Genomic DNA, 27320 nt, shown 5'->3' on the forward strand with positions numbered 1-27320 from the left:
TCTTGTCAAGTATACTGTATATACAGTGCATACTGGAGACACATCTATAATTTTGTCATAATTTCTCATCTCTGCTTAAAATTCTTACTAGACTATTCCTTCTCAGTGCTTTATTGTATGCCTGCTGTGCACACGCATATAGTAGGGCTTATACACAAACTGTAACCTAAATAATCAGATCAATAAAAGTATCAGATCCTTACTAACAACCCACTGGTCTGTATTAAAAGCATGCCTAGTGCCAAAAGCTATTACGCCATCAACTAGGGTCTTCTGGAATAGCCCCACATATCCCCACATATCCCCGGGTAATCCGTCTTCTATCGTGGCAAGTACCCTGATGTTTTTCCCCCATTAAACTTTTAACTTTTTTCCTAGCTGCTTCTCTCATGTTTAAAATGGAAGTATCACATCCTTGCTACCAAGTGTGTCAGATATAGCTGTCTGTTGTGGGATTTTTTTGGTAGAAGGAAATGGTAATAATGATTATTTACAACGTCTGTTCTCTGTTCATCTGTCATGCTAGATGTCACTTTGTCACATACTGCTTTAGCATGACATTTTACCGACTTGAAGCAAACCTGTGGAAGACAGAGTGGAGCGAGTACATAAATTGTCAGTATCAAGAATGTATGTTTTGTTTTTTATTCTTTTCTTTTCTTTTTTTTTTTTTTTTTTTTTATAAATTCACACAAACTTTTTAATATATTTGATGCTCACTAATATTTTTAACGCTGTTACTGAAAATGGTCAGTGAGTATGTACTAGACAAACAATACGTAGGGTGATAGAAAGGTATATGTACCTAATTTAACTCATAAATCAAATCAAAATAAACTATTTCATTAAAATATAACTTTTATTAATATTGATAAAAAGCTAAATATCAGCAACTTGGGATGACCAATTCATGAGCCACAAGACGGGCAAAGTAGTGGTGGTCAGACTAATGACATTGTGTGAAAATGTGTAAGGTGTATTGGTGCAGATCAACTTGTGGTTAGCTTATCAATGGTTAATCAGTTAATCCTAATTAGGCCCAAGGATAAGGATAAGGCTAGTATAGATCACATACACACCACACCGGTTTAAGGCCCAGTGACCTAGGGCAACCACATACACAGCAAAATTATCTGGGACCAGTAAAGGACCAGTCTGGTATCTTACCTGACCACTAACTGGAGGGCCTACATTACACCCCGTAACTAGGTCTAACCAACTACAGTCATATTTCATTCAGTCACATAAGTGACACACATGGACAACGATTGCTAAACCATGAGCCTAAAAGCCTGACGTGTTTCAACTGGAATTATACCAGTTCATCAGAGGCTAAGAAGACTAGCGCAGAGTACAGTGATGGTCCATAACTTGCATTGCACATAGCGAGCGTTTTGTGCTCTATAGCCCGGTCGGTTGTAATGTGAAGCCTGCAGGTTGGGAAGGGCAGCTTACTACACAGTGAAGAGTTCCTTTTTTATAAATGGAGAAAAAAAGGATTTGCCCATCTGATTTCCATTCATGATGCCACCAGCTGACTTTTGTCCCTGTGTATGATGCAGTATGCACTGCCATATAATGTCCTGTATTCAGGAATAAAAAAAAAAATTCTTGTGGGAATCAACTTATTGACCATGTGATTCAAGCGTAGAGTGCCATGTGGAAGACCTGAATCTGGTGCAACCAATTGGCGATATACTTTTGAAAATTGGCATTGTTCAATTCTTTTTTTATCTAAAGGAGTACTGGTCACATGAGAAGGTATTTGAGTCCGTTCTCTTTGGTGGCAATGTAGCGAAAGTAGAAGAAATTTACCTCTGCTAATGATGTGCTGCTCTGGAACATTGAGGAAGGGGGAGAGCTACCCCCAAAATTATGTGTGCCACAACATGGCATACATAAAGACACAATATACCAGTATGACACATGCAAACATTTTAAGTCTATGCAAATATGATGTTGCTGAAAAATCACCCACGTAAAGTTCAAAAATGTGTAGCAATAATAATAATAATAATAATAATATATATATCTATCTGTCCTACAAAAAAGTAGGTTAGGGTTACCTCTGTTGCCTAGATATCGCTATTTTTGTCCATATGCAAATTACTTTTTTGGAGCAATGGTAACGCCCTCGTTCCTCCAAAAAGTTAAATCCCAACATCCTCTTTGCTCCAAGGAGCTTATTTACATATTGACAAAATGGCAATATTTTTGTGTCCAATTTAGTAGGGGACATTGTTTGATTCAGGAGACCCTAACCTACATATCATATTGCTTTGTACACTGCTGGTGATGGCACCCCCCCCCAACAAAGCAGATTTTCCATCTCAGCTCATTTACATCTGCGCCCGGGATTCTGTTCTGCAGGTTTCAGTTTCCTGCACAAAACAGGGCAGGAGACGGAAACCTGCCGGCATCTTTCAAACCTGTTCATTTGAACGGGTTTGAAAAGTGTCCGGCCGTGGGCACCGGTGAGCGTTTTATGCTCTCCGCGGCGAAACCGTTTTTTTTAAAACCGGACACAGAGTCTCACATGCAGTACTCAGTGTCCAGTTTTTAAAAAAACGTTTTTTTTTTTTTTCTGCCGCAGAGAGCATAAAACGCTCACCGGCGCGTGCTCGCTTTGGCAGCACATATACTAAAATTGGAACGATACAGAGAAGATTAGCATGGCCCCTGCGCAAGGATGACATGCAAATTCGTGAAGCGTTCCAAAAAATAAAAAATCGCTCACGGCCGGACTCGGCATGACAGGTTTAAGATGGAAACCTGATAACGGAGACCCAAACGCTAGTTTGAACCCAGCGTCAGTCTTTAGAAACCCAAGTGTTCAGTTCCTGCTTTATAAGATAAGATCCTTTAATAGTCCCACAATGGGGAAATTTCAGTGATACAGTTTCATAGATGGTACAGTAGTATATAACAAGAGAGGAAACACATAGAAGCACATGGCAGATAGAGAAATCCTAGGAATCATAGCACCTAAAAAAAAAAAAAAAGAAAGACACACTGCAGGATTATTTAGTTCTCTGTGTGAAGTGATGTCAATAATACAGCCTGATTATGCTTGGAGGACATGAGGAGGGCTCACAGCATGTAGATATAACAGGCAGAAACGGGTTTTTTTGCAGAGGTGGGGGACATATGCAGCTATCACGATAACATGTGGCAGTTCCTTTGGTAGGTAGTGAGATCTCATGCTCACAGCTGATAGTTTGGTATCTTGCATCAGCGCTATTGTCCATTAACCACAAAAATTGCCCCAAATGTCCTTCATCACAAGCCCTCCTCCTTTCTTCTTACCACTGTGTACTACTACACAAAGAAGTCTGAAGCCATCCAGGTAGACATGGTGCTGCTCTCTTGCCAAGCTTCCATAAATGTATGGGGTAGGTGGGTAATGGTATGTTCCCAGGCTGTAACAGAGTCCCACGTGTCCACAGTAAAAGAAAGAAATACCAGTCAGCTGTAGGTATCTTCACACATCAGCAATAGACACCAAAAATCATCTCCTTGAAAGAAGAAGTCTGCACTTCCATGCAGGTTTCTCCTTCAGCTTTGTCTGCCTCATGGTGACCATGCTGTCCTTAGCTCGTGGGGGGATGGTAACGGGCACATGTGCACACAGGAAACTCCAGGTCTTGAGTCCTGTCCATGCCTTAACAATAGAAACAAAAGGGAAAAAAAATACAACACAGGGTCTTCCATTCGATTTATAGTTGCTAATTCATAGTGCTGGTTTGCTTGGTTAGAGGATTCTTGAAGATACAGACAAAAAGAGTGAAAAGGAAATATAAAGGTTGCTCTCAGCTTGGAGCTCTGTATCGAGTCAGCCACTCAATGCGGCGCCATCTTGGCAGCGCCATCTTTATAACTGTTAGAAGTGGAATTGTTTGTAAAGTGGAACACACAAAGTAGTAACTTACAAAGGTTCATAGCATTAGATAGGAAACAAATTCATATATGTGAGTGAATAGATAAATAATACTACACGTATACGAAGGCTTACCGTAATTGGCCATAAAGGAAAGTCACAGTCTGCTGCTCATTGTACTCATTACCTGTTTTTTTTATATTTGTTTTTTTTCTATGTGCATGTTAAGATTTTCCTTGTTAACCATTGAAAATACAGGTAGAATCTAAAATAAGAATTGCTATTCTTTAGCTGCTTCTAATAATGTGCTGCAAAGAGCTTTCTGGTAGCAATGTCTGATATGCTGGGGATATAGTGCTTTTTATATAGCTTTCTTTTTTGACCTGAACAGTCTCCTCTGTATGAGAGGACTCGGTCAGACTTCCCTATAATTTACTGGAAGAATAGAACTGTAGACATTTTAGTACTCTGAGGTAGTGAATACTACCTAACAAGACACGTTATCCAGACATCCAAAATGTGAAAGCGGGATATAGTGTAAACTCAACCTAAGCATCTTCCCTGCTGCTCTTCCTTAATATTAAAGGAAATCTGTTTCTAGGGTTAAGCATATTAAATCAGCAACACAGTTACGTAGGTCGAGCTCACCTGATTGTAATGCTTTTTCCATATGAAAATTTGCGCCTTTGATAGCGAAATATTCATGTATTTCAGAATATGTAAGTGAGCAATCTGGAGCACCCAGGGCAGCTCCCTTGCTCCACACTGCTGTGCCGCATACTGTGACTGATTTTCTTTTTAAGGCGTTCACTGTGTGCCCACAATGATACGTTAGCTATATTGTGTTGATTGATGCAATTATGGCGATTCCACACTTTAATTATTTTATTTGTGGGGGGAGGGGGGCCGCAGGCAAAACAACAATTGTTTGTTTTGTTGTTAGGGCGTTTTTGGACACTGGGTTACCAAATGTTTGTTTTGGCAAAGGGGGGGGGGGGGGGTTACTTTGAACTTTTTTTTTTTTTTTTGTAAAACCAAAACCAAGAGTGACTTGGCCAGAAGAAGAGTAGCAGCACATGTCCCACATATTTTCTCCCCATTTATGAGCCACACATGGTTTTGGCTTCAAAAATGACAACAAAAAACCTGGGCATGGATATCTGGCCTTAGTTTGTCGTTCTTTGTACACTATGCTGTATTTAACTAACAATAGTGCCATAACCGGTTTTGTTTTGTTTTTTTTGGTTCTGCATCTTTAATAGACTACCAGATGCCGTAGAGTTCTTGAACCTCTACTGTAACTAATTTCTACTTCATTTGTCCCATAAACCTTGAACTTTTCGCACTGAAACAGGACACACGACAAATCCAATTTATAGCGGTAATATATCAGCAAAACTGTAATGCTGCCTTCTAAATACATTCTTTGGGTATTTGATGTCATTTGACCTGTAGTCATACTTTTTCTTGCTTCAGATCTCTCAAGGCCAGCAAAGCATTCTCCTTTCTCTCTATCAAAGAGTCATTAAAGCAGGTTTACATCCACACATTGCTTTTAAACCATCTGGTAACTGCTGTATGATGGGTACATTTCATGAATAGGAACAGCTAGAAAGGATGTTATAAAAGCTATGTGACCTGCAGTTTCTTTTGGCATTTCCAGTTTGAAGATGATTATTTCTAGTCATTAGACTTGTGAAAGAAATATGGAAATATGCGCCTCTGCATGTATGTGCATTAAGAAGTGCTTTATTTTTTAACATCATTCAAAGATGTGGTCTGCAGTCACACATCCCTCTAAATGAACGGAATAACCTTGCATAGTCTTAAAGGGGCTCTATCATTGGGAAAAGTCATTTTTAACTAATCACACCCTTGTATAGCCTTTAGAAAGTCTATTCCACACCTACCTTTAGTATGTAGATTGCCTCAGTGGTTTCTGAATAAGCACGTTTTTATTCATATGCTAATGAGCTTTCAGACAGCACAGGAAGTTCCCAGCAGCACTCGTCCCTGCTATTATCTCCTATGTGTGTGCAAATAGAAAGCTGAGTCATCATCATCAACAGCATATTGCTGGGTTTGCTGACCACGAGCACCGAATTCACAGTTGGTGTAGGCTGAAGGACCTGAGATGACGTCAGGCACGGGGTTCCGATCGGACCAGGCAACTGCGGGGGTGGAGCTATAGAGCTACAAGCCGGCCGCACAGTGACAGGAAGAAAACGGCGTCATGCATGCCGGCATCACTGGAGTGCGGCGTGGAGTGGGTAGAGGAAACTGTACTGAACTCCCGCAAACCGCCCTCTACCTGTGCTGCGCGCCATGCATGGCCGCAGCAGCTGCGCTGCACGGTCTGGCGACCCTATGCACCCCTGTAACCTCGGCACCCGGGATGGGCTGAGGCCGAGGATGCAGGTTCGAGTGGGGGGGGGAAAGGGGGACCGAGGTCGCGGGTGGGGGTGGGGGGGGGGGTGTCAGGGGGCCAGAGGTCGCAGGTAGGAGGGGGAGAAAGGAGCAGGTATGGAAAAAGGTGGGGTGGAAGGGTACGAGCGGGGGCGCAGGGTGGGGGCCCAGGGGTCCATGGGCGCATTGGTGTTGGAAGGGCCCACTGCGGCCACAAGGCAAAGGAGGGGGACGGGGCGGCGCTGCAGGGGGGTGAGGAGGCCGCGGACAAAGTCGCGGGTAATGCTAGTATTAAATATTACTATTGGTACAATTTGTCCAATTAAAATTCAGCCCTCTTACAGCTTTGTGAACGGAAAAAAAAAAAAAAAAATCATGTCTTTTGGAAAGCAGGGAGTGAAACGTCAAAAAATTGCTGCGGGTTAATAATGTGCTGCATGCTTAAAGGATTAGTCAAGTTTATAAAGATGAGCAATATGCTAGTTATGTATGTCTAATGTAATGTTTTTTTTCTCTTATTAGGGGGATGACTTAAGCAAACTATGAACTATATATAGTGAAATGAGCTGCGCTGTCACAAGTTTTCTAGTCCTTTTAGTCATGTATGCGATACAACATAAGTTGATTGGAGTGGGCCAAATGGAAAGTGTCTGATTCTATTTATTAGAGCCTGAAATAATAGAACTCCCTTAGGCTAGATTTGCAGCTTGTCCGGTTCAAGCATTTCAGGCAGCTGCAATTAAGTAACATTAATAATGTGTAGCCATCAGCTGGCATTGTAATGACTTTAAAGGCTTTTGCCCTGTTAGGTGTCTAGATCTGGAGCCAGTGAGCTGAACACTTCTTTTGTAGAAGAGCTGTTTGTCTATAGACTTTGGTGTAAATTCACATAAATATTTCAGTACTAAGCTTTGATTTCTGAAACAAAGGTGTGTTTAGGATACAAAGGCTCTCACAACTTGTTCTTGCTGAAACTCCTTTGAAAGAGACATTTTATTCTTTATTTAGAAATCTTTAACTTCTTTTTTTTTTTTTTGTTGTTTCTGAGGTTGACCAGGGTTTCTCAGACCTCTTTCTTTGCCAAGCCATGCCGATATCCATGCTTATAGGTGTTGTCCCATCTCAAGGATCTGATCAATACTGGTAGCTTAAGTAAATTGAAGCCTTTTAAACATATTGTTTTAGAAATGCTGCTTTGTTTGCCTGCTATGTGAATTTATTCCTCCCATTGTTTTCACTGCTTTGCTATAACCACAGACCTGAGAGATAGGACAAGTGACATCACTTACTCAGTGTCTGCATTTTCCTGATGAAGCCCTGTCCATTCTGTACAAGAATCTGCAGCTTATCTGACCTGCAGAATTGTTGTGTGTACCGTTCAGCAGGAGGGAGAGGGAAGAGAAATACAGAAAGTGAGAAGCACATACTGCAGGCAGCCTGTTTGAGATGGGAGAACCCCTTTAAAGACAAACTGATGGAAATAGTGATAGCTCATAGAAGTGAATGGAGCAGTTGTCATGCATTTCACTACCACTCTGTTCACGCAGCTGATTAGGAGACCCCCATTCTAATAATCTTTAATAAAGGCCTCTCCAGCAATCTTATCTGTTGGTAGGGGATGTGCTGCTCAGGGGAAAAGAAAACTATTTTACCATAGATGAATCAATCTGTGATGGCTCCGTTCTGCTTGGGTAGAAGACTTGCCACTCCATGTCATGAAGAGGGTCTAACAGTTTTTGATGGTGCAAAACATTTTTCCATTTTAAAAATGTAGAGACTTCTAATTTCTATATTCTGAATTCCCTGTATATACAATGTAGTTTATTTTATAGGGATTATAAGATTGCTAAAGCCACTTGTGTCACTTATGCTTAGAATATAGCATTTGCAAAGTAACAATGCAGTTTTTCATACAAGAAAGCATCTTTCTGAAGTGTAGATTCTGAAGAGTTGTTCAAGGTTACATTGCTATTGACAGCTCAAGTCCAAACGCTTATAAAATATAATTGCTAACCTTAATGCAATGAATATATCAAGACCAAAATAGCATGTATAATTTGAATTAAATGTAATTTCTTGCAGTCTGTTGATGTCTGGAAAACAGTTGAACTTTATGTTGACAGATCCATAATGACAATATGTCCATGTTCATTGTGCAATATGAAAAGCAGAGCATAAACAATAAGATATTGTGTAGGTGGTACCCTAGTAAGTATTGAAAACACATAGAATTTTAAGCCCTTGAAAATTAACTGTGGATTTTTTTTGTATAATTTTGCCCTCTGGTTTCTCATTTCAACTCTGCGTCCCTTGGTGACACTGACATATTCTGTGTGACCACTTATGAACTATATTTTCAACAAGCAACTTGATAGGGTTTTTTTGGGGTTTTTTGGGTTTTTTTTTCTCGGTCTGTCAAATTCTTACTGTGTGTGGTACAGCGGCATAGCAATCTTCTTTGTGCATACTTAACCTGTAAGTAAACCAGGTATGCTGCAAATCAGACTCATGTGCATTGGGACATGCCAGAATTTTAGATGTTCAAACCTGAACACATAGCCCTTGGAGGCTGCAGCACATCCCATTGCACTTCAGCCTTCTGATGGATCTGTTAGATCTTCTAAAGGTATAATGCTGCTCAGCATAATCTCCCTATACTACAATACAATGTAGGTGAATTAGTATTGAGCTACCTTTGCTGAACTTTTCATGGAGGGAAATGAAACATAAGAGTTGGTTTTGGTAACTTTCCAATTGATGCCATAGTGCTTTTATACATTTATTCATTGAGAAAAAAAATGCAATCAGATAGAAATGTCAGATACTTAAAACTTGGCATGCATTTATGTCTCAGGCACATATTTAAATGGTTACAGGTCTTGCCACAAGAGGCCGTAAAAGTAATTCCCCTGCTGCCCTATAAAAAAGACTCCCAGAGGCTATTTTTGGGTAGTGTACCTCTTTGAGTAGGTAGAAACATAGATTAAACAAGGTTCTCTCACCACTCATTTTGGTAGCTGACAAATTTTGTGAGGGGGTATATCTTTGGATTTTGGAGAGAAGGATAGCCGTTGCAACCTAGGTGTTAGGAGATTTTGGGTTGAGTGAGTACACGAAGGCACACACATGGCCAAAAAACTTTGGATGACCCAGACAACTAGTTGAAAGGATTGTTTGATGTGATGACAAATGTGAGCAGTTCCCAGAGTTTCCATGTCTACAATCCAGGCAAGGGTGATACCTTTACACATTGCTATCTCTTTCTGGATCATTTCACTTAGCAGCAGGTATGCTCTTTAGTGACAAATCTAAATCCTATTTGGAATCCAATGACTGTTGGGTTTGGATATGAAGGCACCATGGTGACCTCTTCAATCCAATCCTGGCTTTGCTATGGAGCAAAACACTGTCCCAGCTGCTGATTTGGGGAGCCATCATATATGATGATTGGTCATTAAGCTGCTAGTGTCGCTCATATCACTACTAGCAAAGATATGTTCAGGACATCCTATGGTCAATTGTGTTGCTTCTCTTGCATTATTAGTGCTCGTCCCACACTCATCAAGGGTTTCATTGAAATGTCTCTGTTCTGGGATGCAACACTTCCTTGGCTTCCCTGTTTGTTAGACTTATCTACAGTTGCAAGCTTTGGTAACTACAAGGGCAAAGTGCAACAGCACATCATATGGAACCTGTATGTCTCTATACCCAACCATATCCCACTTTGGAATCAGGCTATTGGGGGCTGAAATCTTTTTTCAGTTTTACAATTTCCCCATTAAATACATCCTTCTACTCGAATATTGTAATAGCTTACATATATCATCATTACATTCACAAATAGTAAGATTCATTCAATTACAACTTTCTTTGTGCATTATTGTCAGTCTTCCTTAGACATTTCCAGAACTTAATACATCGGGTAAGTCTTGAGTACTCTTAGAATCGTGTGCTTCTTCTCATCTGCCAAGTTCTCCTCAAAGCAGCATACTATGAATCTAAACATGAAAATAATTGACAGTCAAAAAATGATACAGAAATAAACTAGCTAAAAATGCTTCCAAATCTGTCTGAACTGTCTTTTAGATAGAGGTAAGATGATTTATAGGTGAGTTTATCTGTGACCCAGTGGAGAAGAGCTTGGGACTGGGAAGAATGTACATCACATTGTGTTAATCATATTGAACAAGTGAAGAAAACTCAATTATGCTGCTATTTGTTCTACATATGGTCCAGAGTTGTTTCAAGTTGATACTGGAAACAATGTACAGGGTTGGATAAAGACATAAGTCCATGTTATCCAACCTACAAACCTACCAAGTTGATCCAGGGGAAGGCAAATGAAACCCATGAGACTGACACCAATTTCCCCATTACAGTAAATAAATTTTGCGCAACTCCAAATATAGCAAAGGGACTAAGCCCTGGGATCAACATCCTATCCCAACCCCTCTGTTTTAGGGGTTGTAATGCCTTACGTACCTGCCCTCATACCTGACACTTTTGGACAATCATTCATAAACGGACACAACTACTTTTTTTTAGTCATTCCTTCCTGCCCCTACCTTTATTCTCAATCTTAAGCCTCCTACCTTAAATTTGCCCAATTTAAATTACTTCAATATATTTTGATGGCCACTCGAATTCACATCGCTTTCAATTGGGGAAAATCTTCTCTTTTAGTGACCGATGTTGTCTGGCCTGTTAATACTGTCATGTTACATGAGAAAATTAATGCCACTATCTCCAACACACTCTTGTTTTTTGATAACATTTGGGCTCCCTGGGTTAATAGGTCTGGTATCCCAGGTCTGCCATACTGTCTCCAGCTCTGATTGAGTGGTGAGGTTGAGAATACCTCTAGTGACCCCCCCCCCCCTTCCCTCTTATGCAGGGCCCTCCCCCCACCCTTCATTATTCCTTTACATTCCCTCCCTCTGTCTTTTCCTATTTTGGTTTATGATTTTAGTAACTTTTTTTTTTTATTATTCCTTTTTTCTAAGAAGCCCCAGTATATAACAATTTTCAAATTTTATATCTACTTTGCTTTCCTTTTTTGACATTTATATTACTATTGTCTTTATTAGAGATGAGCGAACAGTGTTCTATCGAACACATGTTCGATCGGATATCAGGGTGTTCGCCATGTTCGAATCGAATCGAACACCACGTGGTAAAGTGCGCCAAAATTCGATTCCCCTCCCACCTTCCCTGGCGCCTTTTTTGCACCAATAACAGCGCAGGGGAGGTGGGACAGGAACTACGACACTGGGGGCATTGAAAAAAATTGGAAAAAGTCATTGGCTGCCGAAATCAGGTGACCTCCATTTTAGACGAATAGTGGATTTCAAATCCGGGTCATATGAGAATGTGAACTTTGTGACTATGAGACAGGGATAGCTGTACAGGCAGGGATAGCTAGGGATAACCTTTATTTAGGGGGGAATGTTATTAAAAATAACTTTTTGGGGCTCTATCGGGTGTGTAATTGTGATTTTTGTGAGATAAACTTTTTCCCATAGGGATGCATTGGCCAGCGCTGATTGGCCGAATTCCGTACTCTGGCCAATCAGCGCTGGCCAATGCATTCTATTAGCTTGATGAAGCAGAGTGTGCACAAGGGTTCAAGCGCACCCTCGGCTCTGATGTAGCAGAGCCGAGGCTGCACAAGGGTTCAAGCGCACCCTCGGCTCTGATGTAGGAGAGCCGAGGGTGCACTTGAACCCTTGTGCACCCTCAGCTCTGCTACATCAGAGCCGAGGGTGCGCTTGAACCCTTGTGCACACTCTGCTTCATCAAGCTAATAGAATGCATTGGCCAGCGCTGATTGGCCAATGTATTCTATTAGCCTGATGAAGTAGAGCTGAATGTGTGTGCTAAGCACACACATTCAGCTCTACTTCATCGGGCTAATAGAATGCATTGGCCAGCGCTGATTGGCCAGAGTACGGAACTCGACCAATCAGCGCTGGCTCTGCTGGAGGAGGCGGAGTCTAAGATCGCTCCACACCAGTCTCCATTCAGGTCCGACCTTAGACTCCGCCTCCTCCGGCAGAGCCAGCGCTGATTGGCCGAAGGCTGGCCAATGCATTCCTATGCGAATGCAGAGACTTAGCAGTGCTGAGTCAGTTTTGCTCAACTACACATCTGATGCACACTCGGCACTGCTACATCAGATGTAGCAATCTGATGTAGCAGAGCCGAGGGTGCACTAGAACCCCTGTGCAAACTCAGTTCACACTAATAGAATGCATTGGCCAGCGCTGATTGGCCAATGCATTCTATTAGCCCGATGAAGTAGAGCTGAATGTGTGTGCTAAGCACACACATTCAGCACTGCTTCATCAAGCCAATACAATGCATTAGCCAGTGCTGATTGGCCAGAGTACGGAATTCGGCCAATCAGCGCTGGCTCTGCTGGAGGAGGCGGAGTCTAAGGTCGGACCTGAATGGAGACTGGTGTGGAGCGATCTTAGACTCCGCCTCCTCCAGCAGAGCCAGCGCTGATTGGTCGAGTTCCGTACTCTGGCCAATCAGCGCTGGCCAATGCATTCTATTAGCCCGATGAAGTAGAGCTGAATGTGTGTGCTTAGCACACACATTCAGCTCTACTTCATCAGGCTAATAGAATACATTGGCCAATCAGCGCTGGCCAATGCATTCTATTAGCTTGATGAAGCAGAGTGTGCACAAGGGTTCAAGCGCACCCTCGGCTCTGATGTAGCAGAGCCGAGGCTGCACAAGGGTTCAAGTGCACCCTCGGCTCTCCTACATCAGAGCCGAGGGTGCGCTTGAACCCTTGTGCAGCCTCGGCTCTGCTACATCAGAGCCGAGGGTGCGCTTGAACCCTTGTGCACACTCTGCTTCATCAAGCTAATAGAATGCATTGGCCAGCACTGATTGGCCAGAGTACGGAATTCGGCCAATCAGCGCTGGCCAATGCATTCTATTAGCCCGATGAAGTAGAGCTGAATGTGTGTGCTAAGCACACACATTCAGCACTGCTTCATCACGCCAATACAATGCATTAGCCAGTGCTGATTGGCCAGAGTACGGAATTCGGCCAATCAGCGCTGGCTCTGCTGGAGGAGGCGGAGTCTAAGATCGCTCCACACCAGTCTCCATTCAGGTCCGACCTTAGACTCCGCCTCCTCCAGCAGAGCCAGCGCTGATTGGCCGAATTCCGTACTCTGGCCAATCAGCACTGGCTAATGCATTGTATTGGCTTGATGAAGCAGTGCTGAATGTGTGTGCTTAGCACACACATTCAGCTCTACTTCATCGGGCTAATAGAATGCATTGGCCAATCAGCGCTGGCCAATGCATTCTATTAGCGTGAACTGAGTTTGCACAGGGGTTCTAGTGCACCCTCGGCTCTGCTACATCAGATTGCTACATCTGATGTAGCAGTGCCGAGTGTGCATCAGATGTGTAGTTGAGCAAAACTGACTCAGCACTGCTAAGTCTGCATTCGCATAGGAATGCATTGGCCAGCCTTCGGCCAATCAGCGCTGGCTCTGCCGGAGGAGGCGGAGTCTAAGGTCGGACCTGAATGGAGACTGGTGTGGAGCGACCTTAGACTCCGCCTCCTCCAGCAGAGCCAGCGCTGATTGGCCGAATTCCGTACTCTGGCCAATCAGCACTGGCTAATGCATTGTATTGGCTTGATGAAGCAGTGCTGAATGTGTGTGCTTAGCACACACATTCAGCTCTACTTCATCGGGCTAATAGAATGCATTGGCCAGCGCTGATTGGCCGAATTCCGTACTCTGGCCAATCAGCACTGGCTAATGCATTGTATTGGCTTGATGAAGCAGTGCTGAATGTGTGTGCTTAGCACACACATTCAGCTCTACTTCATCGGGCTAATAGAATGCATTGGCCAATCAGCGCTGGCCAATGCATTCTATTAGCGTGAACTGAGTTTGCACAGGGGTTCTAGTGCACCCTCGGCTCTGCTACATCAGATTGCTACATCTGATGTAGCAGTGCCGAGTGTGCATCAGATGTGTAGTTGAGCAAAACTGACTCAGCACTGCTAAGTCTGCATTCGCATAGGAATGCATTGGCCAGCCTTCGGCCAATCAGCGCTGGCTCTGCCGGAGGAGGCGGAGTCTAAGGTCGGACCTGAATGGAGACTGGTGTGGAGCTATCTTAGACTCCGCCTCCTCCAGCAGAGCCAGCGCTGATTGGTCGAGTTCCGTACTCTGGCCAATCAGCACTGGCCAATGCATTTCTATGGGGAAAAGTTAGCTTGCGAAAATCGCAAACTGACAGGGATTTCCATGAAATAAAGTGACTTTTATGCCCCCAGACATGCTTCCCCTGCTGTCCCAGTGTCATTCCAGGGTGTTGGTATCATTTCCTGGGGTGTCATAGTGGACTTGGTGACCCTCCAGACACGAATTTGGGTTTCCCCCTTAACGAGTTTATGTTCCCCATAGACTATAATGGGGTTCGAAACCCATTCGAACACTCGAACAGTGAGCGGCTGTTCGAATCGAATTTCGAACCTCGAACATTTTAGTGTTCGCTCATCTCTAGTCTTTATGCATCCTATGTTTAATGTTTTTGCAACATTTCAATACATACTTTTGAAATTATATGAAAAGCCAGTTCACTTGTGTGACCAGCACAACATTCACTGCTATGGGGATACTGGGACCGAATTCTCCAGAAACCCTGTAAAGGTGAATGGAGCGCTGGTCAAGCAAGCTCACTGGAGCTTCATCCTCAGTGAGAAATCGAGGAGACTTTTTATTACCCGGAGGACTTGCGTTCGAACCCCCAGACATGTGAGAGCTATGAGGGTAGGATAGAGGATAGGTATCTGTAATGGAACAACATCTTCATTTCAGGCCATGTTACAGTCAGAAGTACTGAGAGGTGTCATGTAACTGCCATAAATCAGTCTTATTACTGCTTAAAGGCTGGAAATGAAACCCTCTGTTTCCTGCAGGATTTCTAGAACACCCTGTAGGATCATCTCCAGCTTACCTTTATCACTTGTAAGCATTGTGAAACAAATGTAAAATTTGGATACCTTCAAAAAGACCTTTTTTTTTTATAAATAAATAAATAAATAAATAAATAAATATATTAAAAAGCTGATTTGAATTTGTAAAAACTCATGTAATACTTGTGGAGTATTACATTACACTGACCGGTTAGCGTACTAGAGCAAGTCTTGTTTAGATGTAAGGGTTCGGGATTTGGACGTCTTGGAAAACTTTTTAATGGAAATGTTTCAAATATGCATCTGGTATATATGAAATTGACACTGTAATGAAAACGGCAAAAATCCTGCACTAGTGATTGCTGTGAATAATGATATCCAAGATTAAGTTGTTTTCCACATGCTATGCTTGGCAAGTGAATATATTAAAACTTAATCAGTGGTGTATACCGAGAAAAAATTATTGTGCTGCAGCTCCGCATTCGTATCTTAGATAAAAGCTACATTGCTAAAAATTATTTTAACATAATTTATTAACTCAGTCTTTCAGCTTATGTTTCTGTTTCTTAATCTCCCCCTATTGCTGATAGCGTTTCTCTTTTTAATCTCAATTTTGGCAGCAAAGACTCCAAATTGATGTCGTTGTCATTAATTGATTTCTAGTTCCTATTTAATCAAACAAATGCAGTTAAACACTAGGCATGGCTGAATTAAATGTTACAAGTTATCCATCAGTAGGCAGGTTTTATTACGTGCAAAGCAAGGCAGATAAACTAATTTGGGAAGATCTGTCATTCCTTGCATGCAAATTTTACAAAGGATGAAAAAGTTGGGCACAAGAAATTGGGATTTCAAATCAAATCAAAAAAGCTTTATTGGCACGTCCGAATAGGTATTTGGCATTGCCAAAGCTAGTAAAGCGGGGGGGGGGGGGGGGGAGTTGGGTTGGGTGGGTGGTGGGTATGGGGGGTGGTTTGGGTTATAACAGTCCATGGAGTCTCATCTTCCTCTTCGTTGGTGACCGCTATATGGGGAGGTGGGGTTGGCGGTGGGGGTGGGGTGGGGCGGGGCGGGTGTATTGGGATAAATATAACAGTCCGTGGAGTCTCATCTTCCTCTTGTTTGGTGACAGCTGGACACGTATTGGGCAGCGATCTCCACAGTGGCCTCTTCTTCTCCCAGTAGGATGTAGAGTTTCCTCTTCTCGTCTGCAGATATGAAGTCTGGGATGTGGGCAGAGAGTCTTTGGTAGTAGACGGCCCTCACAGCTGAGTATTTGGTGCAGTGTAGCAGGAAGTGGGTCTCGTCTTCTAGGGCCCCCTGGTCACAGTTCTGGCACAGTCTGTTCTCCCGTGGCTTGTACGTCTGCCTGTATCGCCCCGTCTCTATCTCTAGGTTGTGGGCACTCAGTCTGTACCGGCTCAGGGTCTGTCTGTGCTTGGGGTGGCGTATTCTCTCCAGGTAGGTGGCCATGGTGTAGTCCCTTTGTAGGGATTGGTACACGGTGAGTTTCTTGGAGTTATTTATTTCGTTTCTCCATTCTTTAATGTACCGCTCTCTGTTTGCCTCTGTGGTCGCCTTTATTTCGGCTTTGGTTATCATCTGTTGGTGTTTTTGGTTTGGTGGTTGGCTGCTGTTTGGTTGGTGGGTGTCTGGTTTGCTCAGGTGGCTTAGCCATGCTTGGTGGTGGTGGTAGGAGTCGGGCTTGCTCCCCTGCATGTGTGCCTGGAAAGCTAGCGCCCTCTTCTGTATGGTGAGCCATAGGGGGAGTCTGCCTAGCTCTGCCCTGCAGGCCATGTTGGTGGTGTTGCGATGGACATGGAGCAGGTATTTGCAGAACTCCAGGTGGAAGTTCTCTGTTGGGCTGGAATCCCACTTTGACTGGTCTGGGTAGGTGGCTGGGCCCCAAACCTCGCTGCCATAGAGAAGGATCGGGGAGATGACAGCGTCGAATATCTTCAGCCAGACCCTCACCGGTGGTTTGAGGTGATACAGTTGTCTTCTGATGGCGTAGAAGGTTCTGCAGGCTTTTGCTTTCAGGGTTTCTATTGCTGCTTTGAAGCTTCCTGATTGGCTGAGTTCCAGCCCCAGGTAGGTGTAGCTGTTGGTTTTCTCCAGTGTGGAGCCGTTCAGTGTGAATTGTGGGGTGGAGGCTTGATTGTGGCCCTTCTTCTGAAATGCCATGACTTTGGTCTTCTTCTGGTTGATGGGTAGGGCCCATGTGGTGCTGAATTTTCCCAGCACTGACAGGCTTTCTTGGAGGTCTTTCTCGGTGGGGGCCAGGAGTAGGAGGTCGTCGGCGTATAGCAGGAACTTCACCTCCCGGTCGTTCAGGGTGAGGCCTGGGGTTGGTGAGGCCTCCAGGGCTGTAGCCAGTTCATTGATATAGATGTTGAAGAGCGTTGGGCTCAGGCTACAGCCTTGTCTGACCCCTCGGGCCTGTTGGGATTTAATTTTTCTACTATTTTTTTTTTTTTTTTTTCTTCCTTTTTAAAACTTTGCCCTTGCCTGGTTCTGGAAAGAGGCGTGAGTTGCCCTTCAGATTTGTTATCACGTATGTCAGAAGTCTGCTGTAAGCTGCAATGATGTTATGAGATGGTATAGATTTCGGTGTAGGCGCTACAGGCCTGGTGGAATGCGCACCTCCTCATAAATCAGGCCAGCACAAGAGATATGAGGACTGGTACTGAAAACAACAGTCTTCATAAATCTACCCCACATTAAATTTCAGACCGTACAGACTAGACTGTCTTAAACTGTACCAAATCCAAAATACCGTATATACTCGAGTATAAGCCGAATTTTTCAGCCCAGTGTTTGTGCTGAAAAAGCCCCCCTTGGCTCATACTCGAGTCAGCAAAAAAATAAATAAAAAATTTTAGGGGGGGGGGGGGGGGTCTATGACCAGCCACCATATCAATGTATAGAATCTCCCATAAAATAGTGCAAAAAGGAAAAGAAGATTTTACAAAATAAAAAAATAAAAGTTCTAAATCAGTCCTTTCCCTAGAATACATATAAAAGTAAAAAATGACTCTGAAACACATACACATTAGGTATCCCTGTGCCTGACAGTGCCCGTTCTACTGAATATAGGGTATCTGCAGTGCTCCTGTTCTGTCGGGAAGGGGTTAATAGGAGCACTGCAGATCCCCTATATTCAGCCAGGCTGAATTCCAAGTGGGGGAAGAAAAAACAGTCCTCAAGCTCAGGGAAGGGGCATACAGACAACCAAAACACCCCCTCCCCTTTCCCAGCACCCAGCATCTACTGCACCCAAAAACTCTGACCATTTTAATTTTTGAAATTTTCCAGTAGCTGTTGCATTTCCCCCCTAGGCTTATACTCGAGTCAATAAGTTTTCCCAGTTCGGCTTATATTCGGGTCGGCTTATACTAGAGTATATACGGTACTTAGAAAATAAGTTTTATGCATGTGTGCCACATTTTACCTCTGGTGGGTCCAAGTCACCATTGTTTCCGAATATGCCTAGTACACATTTAGCTATCTTTGAGAGGATCAGTAATCCTTGTTATATTTTGTGCAGCGACAGCCTTGCTGCGTTAACATTAAAAAGGAATCTATGATCTGTATTTTGTTACTGATTTAATATTTGCATTAAACTTTTTTTTTCTTTTAATTTTTGTGGCTCATATTTTTTTTTTTCTACAATGCCAGTTCCAAAAACTTGGGTTGCTGTGTAACTTGGAAAGAAAACAAGAATGCAATGATTTAGAAATCTTATATAACTAGATATTATTCTTAACAAAACACAGAACAGATATCACATCATTGTTTTGTTTTGTTCATTTTGTTTTGTATTCAATGTTAAACCCGTAACTTTTTATATTTCCGCATATGGGGCAGCATACCGTGTCTTTTTGTGGAACCAGATGTAAATTTTATTGCTACCATTTTAGGGAATGTCTGATGTTTGAACGCTTTTTATTCAAATATTTATGGGAGGCAAAACATATTTTGCTCTTTTGATTTTTTTCCCATTATGGCTTTTACCATATGGGAAAATAATTTTAAAATTCTGTAGATTGGGCATTTTCAGACACAGAAAACCTTATAGTGTGTATATGTGTGTGTTTGTATTTATTTATGTATGATCTAATGAAAAGCTGTTATTTAAACGTTATTTTCTTAAGTGTAAAAAGTAGTAATGATGCATTACCTTGAATTATGTAAAAATCCTAATGTGAATGGTTATGTATTTTGTTTATTGTTGCAGTCTGGTTGTGAGTCTGAATATGTCTACTATGTACACTGCTGAAAAAAAATAAAGGGAGCACTCAAATAACACATCCTAGATCTGAATGAATGGAATATTCTCATTGAATACTTTGTTCTGTACAAAGTTGAATGTGATGACAACAATATCATACAAAAATCAACAATGGAAATCAAATTTAATAAATGGTTAATAAATTTGATTTCCGTTGATGGTTTTTGTGTAATTTTGTTGTCATCACATTCAACTTTGTACAGAACAAAGTATTCAATGACAATATTTTATTCATTCAGATCTAGGATGTGTTATTTGAGTATTCTCTTTAATTTTTTGAGCAGTGTATATTAATGTCAATTCACAACTTGGGGTGCAGGTAATCAATTAAGACTAGGATGTTAATTCAGTCAGTCAACTAATTTGCAGGTACGGTAACTGCCAAGAGGCCAAATGGCTTAGGGTTGGGGGACAGGTAAGGTATCCTAGCTGAATGGTTGAAGCCAGGAATCTTGCACCAAAAAAACATTGTATAGAGTGAAACTATGACATAAGAGGCTTGAATGTCATAATTCAGTTTTTATAACAGTCTGCGTATGGTCCAGGAGGCCCAACTAGTGATTACAAGCATTTGAACATTCCCAAATTACATTTCTGCTAAAGGGATTATGATTTAATCTTCATGTTTTTTATGGCTGGACATTTAAACATTTGGCATTGTTTGCCAGGCATATGATCTGTATAAGCAGTACCTGCCCAGAGGTGTGGCATATTCCATAATAGGTTATATGTCTCCTGATTTAGCACATTTAATTAGCCAGCCTCATACACATGTGGGATGTTCCTGAATTTAGAATTTTTGTGTATTTTTTACTTGCAATCTCTGTTTGCTGCAAGGTTGTGTGAAGGTAGTTGTTTATATGAAATATCAAGTTGTATTTTTAGATACCGTATGCAGTGTAACCACTAAAAAGCTAGATTCTGACTCTCTAGCCCTAATTTTAACATTTTATAATACTTTTTGTGTATTCTTAAAAATAAATTTCTATAAAAAGTTATTTGCCTGGAAATCTGGATAGTCTCAGTACAGAATGTAACATTCTATTTCAGATTTTTGTCTGTTTTGTTTTGCTTTTCCAGTCCCAATTCGTCACAAAGATGACACTCTTTATTAGACTTCAGTTTTCTGTTGCAAATGTCAGTCACTGTTTATTGCCTTTTCTAATCCTGTGACACTCCAGGACAATACTGGCTGCTAGCAGCTTTTATGTATACAGTCATTACATAATTATTCAATTATCTTTTTTTTTTTTTATATCATTTTAAAATTGCAGGGTACTTTGTTAACAATTAGAGCAGATAACAGGATGCATTATGGAATGGGGACTAGGTATGTTTGTGCATTGTGCCTTCACTTTCATCATTCAGTACTAATAGAGCATTGTAATTTATTCTACAAATTATCTGTGATGGCTGGCAGAGTTCACGTTGTAGAGTACTGCCTTAGGATGAAGATGATTGCCTATTTACATGCCATTGCAGTTTCAGGTTATTTAGATTTCTGATACTCACTTTCTGCCTGCATTTTTGATGCAGTGGATTTAATGTGTCTAAATGTATTCAGAAACATAATTTCTAACAAATTATTCTTTTGTGGAGGTTGTGTTACTTCTGTAATATGTCATTCCTGTAGAAGGTGTATGTTTATTTCTAGAGACTGGTAGAAGGTCTTCTAATTATTTTCTTTATCAGTTTAGAAAATCAGTTTGTATTTCAAGTGTTACTCTAGTGAATTGAAAACGGATTCTAGTAACCAGAACTGCAGCTTAAAAAGATGTAAAAGTACAGTGATAAGTCTACATAAGGCTTTGTTCACACTGGCATCTTCTAGGCTTTTGCACTTAAGGATATGTGTGGATCCTATTAACTAAATGGGACTCCTACTTTTATTGTTGGGGTTCTCATTCTACACAGCCCCTATTGGACAAAGCAATCAATAGAATTGGCTTTCAGTATCTTCTTTACCCCGAAGACACAACTTGTATATCTCTTCTCGGAATATCACCCCTGTACTATTGCAGAACACCAGTGATTGTCCCTCTGCTGTCTCTAATATCATGTTTTCCCTCCCATCTGAAACTAAATCTCTCAAAGACGATCTTTCCATAACTGTGAGGCAGTAATCCCCACTTCTTTGGGATTATGCTTAATTTAGACCTTTGTTTTATCCTCCATATCCAATCACTTACATGCTCATGTCATTCGCACCTCAAAATCCTCTCTATAATCTGCCTTTAACTTACCATGGAAATAGCAACGTGACCCTGATTCACCATTGACTATTGTAACTCCCTTCTAATGGTTCTTCTCCTTACTGATATCTTCCTTCTACAGTCAATTCTGATTGCAACAGCCAGACTCCTCTATCAGTCTAAATGCTACACTGATGCTTGGCTGCCTATTCATTATAGGATACAACTTAAACTTTGGCACTGCAGCTCCCTATTTTTACTCCTTCATCTCTGTTTCATTAACCCATGCATCACTTTCTACCAATGACCTATGACAAACATCCTCTATTATCAGAACCTCCCACTTCTGTATGAAAATCTTCTCCCGAGTTGCACCGCATCTCTGGAATGCGCTACCCCATACAATCAAATTAGCTCACAACTTCTACAGCTTCAAGCGCATCCTAAAGATACATCTCTTCAGATAGGCTTATTGCAATTTCTAAATCCTTCTTCAGTTAGGCTCCCTAAAACTAACCCTCCTTTGTTCATGCCCCCATCGCCCCACAGCACATGATGCCTTATAGGACTTTACCCTTGTATGCTTATGAAGGACATGGACTGATTACAGCTCATACAGCTTTATTTATGTAATTAAAAAAAAAACTTTTTCTTAAATACAGCTGGTCCACTCTATAAACAATACTACCTCCTATGATGCTCGAGCTACTTCTTGTGTCACCCCCTCTACCTCATAGATTGTAAGCTCTCACTCCTATTGTGCACATTGATCTATTCCTCTGCAATGTCTCATTTTGTCTGTACTTTAAACCCTATAATATGTAAGGTGCTATGGCATATGTTGGCATTATATAAATGAACTGTATTATTAATATTAATGGGGATTTGCTGCAACAGTAACCATCAACCAGCAGTGGAAACCTAAAGGAAACGGTGTAACGTCTTATGTAGGAAGTAGATGTAAGAGAAATGCTGCCTTTCACTCACTTTACGTTACATGTGCATTTATGTCATAATCCAGGAATGGCATACTAGTTATTATTGCTTTATCCATGACAATGCGGGGGTCACATGAACAAAAGACCACTCACAGGGTGGCTACACAATAACAATTAGAGTTGTAATTCTAAAGCGGTAAAAGGGTTGTATCGGTAAATATTCTGTGTTACACTTGTCAGCTGTCTTATTCATTTCTAGACTGGAATATTGTTTTCTCTGATCTTCCAGGAGACTTTGATGAGATTAACATTTAAATAAGCATTGAGACGCGAGGTAGCAGAATTCATAACATTTTACTTTCATAATATGGATAAACAATAATCTCTACAAACCAACAAGGATCCATTACATAGCTTTTGTAATAAAACAGCATTGAAGTTCCATAAAGTAATGGTAGAATAATTTGTAATACTCCCTTCCTAACCATCTGGCACCGGGTTGCAGGATAATTATTTGTTGCTACTGTTATGATGAGAGCAGTGTTTTGAGAAATCTGTAGCTGCTTAGAACGTAAAAGGAACCTGTCAGGTGGTTTTTCCACTTTAACTTGACCCCAGCATATGCAGCATCATGTATGACCATTCCTATTTTGCCCCTTTTTAGCGGGGCTTAGCGGTTATGACCTAAATCAAACTCGCAATTAATTAGTCATTTTATTATAACTACAGTTATTATTGCTAATTTAGCCCATGCCCCTGTTCGGATATGAGTATGTGTTGGGTGAAACTAGCAAGATTCATCTTGCAAAGTTGGCCCAGAAGTTTTATTCGAACTGAACATGTCCGAACCAGAACTGCTATTATACTCTGGGGTCTCTTAGCAGAGGCCCATAGGAGGTGAGCAAACATAAAACAAAAACCGTGTTACTCACCTTCTTTTGGCTCTGTGGTTGCTCCTGATCGTCTTCATGCCTGCTGATTGACATCAGGGTCCATGAAGGCCTGAGGATGGGCCTCGGCGATATGTGGCTTTGTGACGCAAGCATGGCTCGCAAATAATGTAATAGTCAAACCGAAATAACAGGCTTGCACAAAATCACGTTGGTTACCTGGATTGATCCTCAGTTTAGTTTATTTTTCAATTAATTACTCTGGTTTACTCCTAAGGTTTTAGTTACTAAAAAGTCAAGTTATCATCATCATCATCATCATTATTATTATTATTATTATTATTATTATTATTATTATTGATATAGCCTTATTAATTCCATGGTGCTTTACATTTGTGGGTTTACATACGGTACACAAAATATACAAAACAAATACAATACTAACATTGACCAAATGGCACAGTGGGATAGAGGGCCCTGCTCACAAGGGTTTACAATCTATGAGGGAAGAGGGATAGAGACAGAAGGTGAGGGGAGAGACTGTTCAGATGGTGGAGTGGTGATAGTAGTGTTATTGGAGGTTGTAGGACTTCCTGAATAGGTTAGTCTTTAGGGCCTTCTTGAAGCTCGTGATTGTGGGGGTAAGTCTTTTATATGTCTAGGTAATGAGTTCCAGAGTATGGGAGATGCACGGGAGAAGTCTTGGAGAAGGTTGTGTGAAGAACGGATAAGAGCAGAGTAGGAGGTCTTTGAAGGATCTTTGAAGGATCTCAGGTTGCACGTGGGCAGGTAGCAGGAGATTAGGTCAAAGATATATGGAGAGGACAGGTTCTGGATGCCTTTGTATGCCAACATTAGTATTTTGAACTAGATTCGCTTGGGCAACAGACAGCCAGTGAAGGGATTGGCAGAGGGGAGTGACTGATGAAGAACGGGGGAGAAGTATATTAAGCAAGCAGCGTAGTTTAAGGTGAACTGGAGGGGAGGAGGCAAGAGTTTTTGCTGGGAGGCCATGGAGGAAGGTGTTACAGTAATGTATAGTAATGTAAAATGGCATCTCGGACATGCGCCGTACACTCTGACCAGAGCAGTATTGCACATGCCCGAGATTTCAACTAGAACAGTGCGGCGTCAGAGGCCAGGGCTCGGCCCAATATCCGGAAAGGAGGAGGAGAGACGGAGAACAAGCAGTGGAATATGTGAGGATTATTTGCATAACGACAGAAAGCGTTTTAACAAGAAACGGCGGGATAAGAGGTAAAGTTAGCAATAGAGTAACCTTTTTAAAGGCTTTTCAAACGCGTGTTCAGCTAAAAAGGACTGTTTGCAATGATAGACTCCCTTTAAGAGGTCTGTGTTTCTTAATAAATTAGGTGAACCTCCACCTCAGCGCAAGAAGAAAATGCTGGTCTTGATAAATTTCCCCATTACCTGTAAGATTAGGAATATTGGCTTTGTCACCATAGGAGTTTTTGCCTTCCTCTGGATCAACACTGCAGGAGAGCGAGCTAAACTGGATGAATGTGTGTGTCTTTTCACAACCTAATAAACTATGTTACTATGTTACAATCCATTCACTTTTATATATTAAAATGACTTGCGCTGGCCTGGAGAACATATACAATCAGGGTGAATGTGCATCTTGATGTGAAATTGCCTTTTCCTGAAATGGAGCCTTGAATTTAATGCATCTTCTCAATAGACACAATAAGAAAGATTAATAACTTAATAGTATTCTGCACGGCGAGTGAATCATGGAGCTGATGAAATTACGGCATCTTTACCCTATACCTAGTACATTTATTTTGTGTCTCTCATTTTCTCTGCAACTTTTTTGGGTGTACAAAGCATTTGCTACTTATGCAAGTTTAATACCTTTTATTCCCGTCACGAAAGAGCAACCCCATTCATTTTTTCAGCCAGATTTTTCTATTCAAGTTTGACTGAATCTGTTGCTTTCTTCCGTCCTAAAGAGTTAACCAATTTTCCACAGTAGCATCTATAGACATGACAATGAAAGGCAATCACAATTTGTCAGCCACACATTTGCTATTGCTTATTCTCTGCATGTGGTGGTCCTAGTCAGACGTGCCTTGCCATTGATTTATCCAGAGATGTCTATTTTTCTCTTTTCAACTGTGCTCCCTGGAAATGGGCCTTTGTAGCTTTCTGACACTGCTTTCATACATGAATAATCAATAGTGAAATGATATGATATCAGGAAAGAGATGTTTAGAAAGAGAAAGTCGCTGACATTTCTATGGAATTGAGATGCAGCCAAAGAGCCAAAGCCAAGGAGCTTCGGCAGTAATCCTTTCATACATTTTGTATTGAAACATAAGACTTGTCAGAATTGTGCTTGTCAGTTCATGTAGTTATTGAGCAAGGAGGACAGAATATATCCAAACGAAGTTCTTAGCAATTTTCTACTCTTTCACATGTAATAATATTCACAAGTATCACCTAGAACATTTGGTATATTGCTTTTTGTTATTGCTTTCTAGTGTTTGACATAATCTCATGGAAAGTGCTTTAGGCCCTAGGGTTTTCATATCTCAGCATTATAATACTCAGGTTTCTCTTTTCCTTTAGATTTTATGTATTTTATTGTGATAAATACCAAGACCAGGAGGAGGAGGGGTAGGAAGGGGTAGGAGACCACCTAGGGTGCCACTAATTGTCGAGCAGAGAGGGGGCGCTGTAGCAGCACAGTGTTTCCTTGCTGCCACTTTCTTATAAGCAGCACTTGCAAGTAGAGAGATTAATATACCTAACTCCTCCTGGCTAGCATGCTATAAATAGAATACAGTACAGACGAGTCTCCCAAATAATTTATGTACTCTGTGAAGCAATGTGGAGTCCTATCAAAAGGACTGGTACATGCTGTAACTGCTCCCCTGAGCAACACTGCCTAGGTAAGAGAAGTATGACGGAGGATTGAGGTGAGCAGCAATGAAGGAGAGGAGTGAGTTAAACTCTTGGGATTACTCTTGAAAGGGTTTCCCATGAACATAACTACATTTAAATTTCTAGATAACAAGTGTTTTAAATTTAATATAAGCCGTTGAACATTTTGCATCTGGTATAAATACATTTAAAACATTGTTGCTGAATCATACAAGGCATGTCAACAGTATACATTTTTGGTGCACAGCTGTAAAATTGTGATATTTGCACTGCCCTAGACACAAGTGAGGATGAGGCTTCAGTTACCCACAAACTTAGTGGTGCAACTAATGGCTGAAATCTACACCAACCCCTAGCAGATGTAGATTTCTGTTTTTGGTGCACAGACCACCTGAGATACAACAATATTTCAACTTTATAAAAACCCTAGTCTACATTTTGCCATTAGGCAACTATGATATTTGTACACCCAGTGGCATAAATACCGGGGTTGCAGCGTTTTTTTTTTTTTAATAGGCCATTACCAGCTGGAGTTACCCCAGCCGGTAATAGGCCCTATTTACTTACCGATCCTGGCAGGGGCCGGGATAGATAAGTGACGCCTCAAGCCCCACAAACACTCTTATTATACTCGGGGCCCGAGTATAATGATTGGAGGCCCGGGAGAGGTAAGGGAACATAAAAAACAGTGTTACTAATCTCTCCACACTCCAGACAGGCTTTGGCCTAGTTGTGTAACGTATCTGACGTCACATGACCGGGACCTGCGACGTCCCAACGTCATTGAAGATGGCCGACACCATAGAGGACTGCAGCAGAGCCGGGGATAGGTAAGTGACTGTATTTTTTATGTTTGTATCCCC

At 41.5% G+C, this 27320-nt stretch overlaps 1 protein-coding gene and 1 non-coding gene across 2 annotated transcripts in view; both read left to right on the forward strand.

Annotated features, from left to right (window-relative positions):
- The window catches only part of RNGTT (RNA guanylyltransferase and 5'-phosphatase), a 298212-nt gene that overhangs the window by 128469 nt on the left and 142423 nt on the right, over positions 1 to 27320 (forward strand). The window lies entirely within an intron of this gene.
- Positions 2618 to 2724, forward strand: LOC142198753 (U6 spliceosomal RNA). The gene has a single exon (XR_012715395.1). It is a non-coding gene; the product is annotated as a U6 spliceosomal RNA (small nuclear RNA).

The sequence above is a fragment of the Leptodactylus fuscus genome, chromosome 3 (genome assembly GCF_031893055.1).
Source record: "Leptodactylus fuscus isolate aLepFus1 chromosome 3, aLepFus1.hap2, whole genome shotgun sequence".
In the NCBI taxonomy this organism is placed as follows: domain Eukaryota; kingdom Metazoa; phylum Chordata; class Amphibia; order Anura; family Leptodactylidae; genus Leptodactylus; species Leptodactylus fuscus.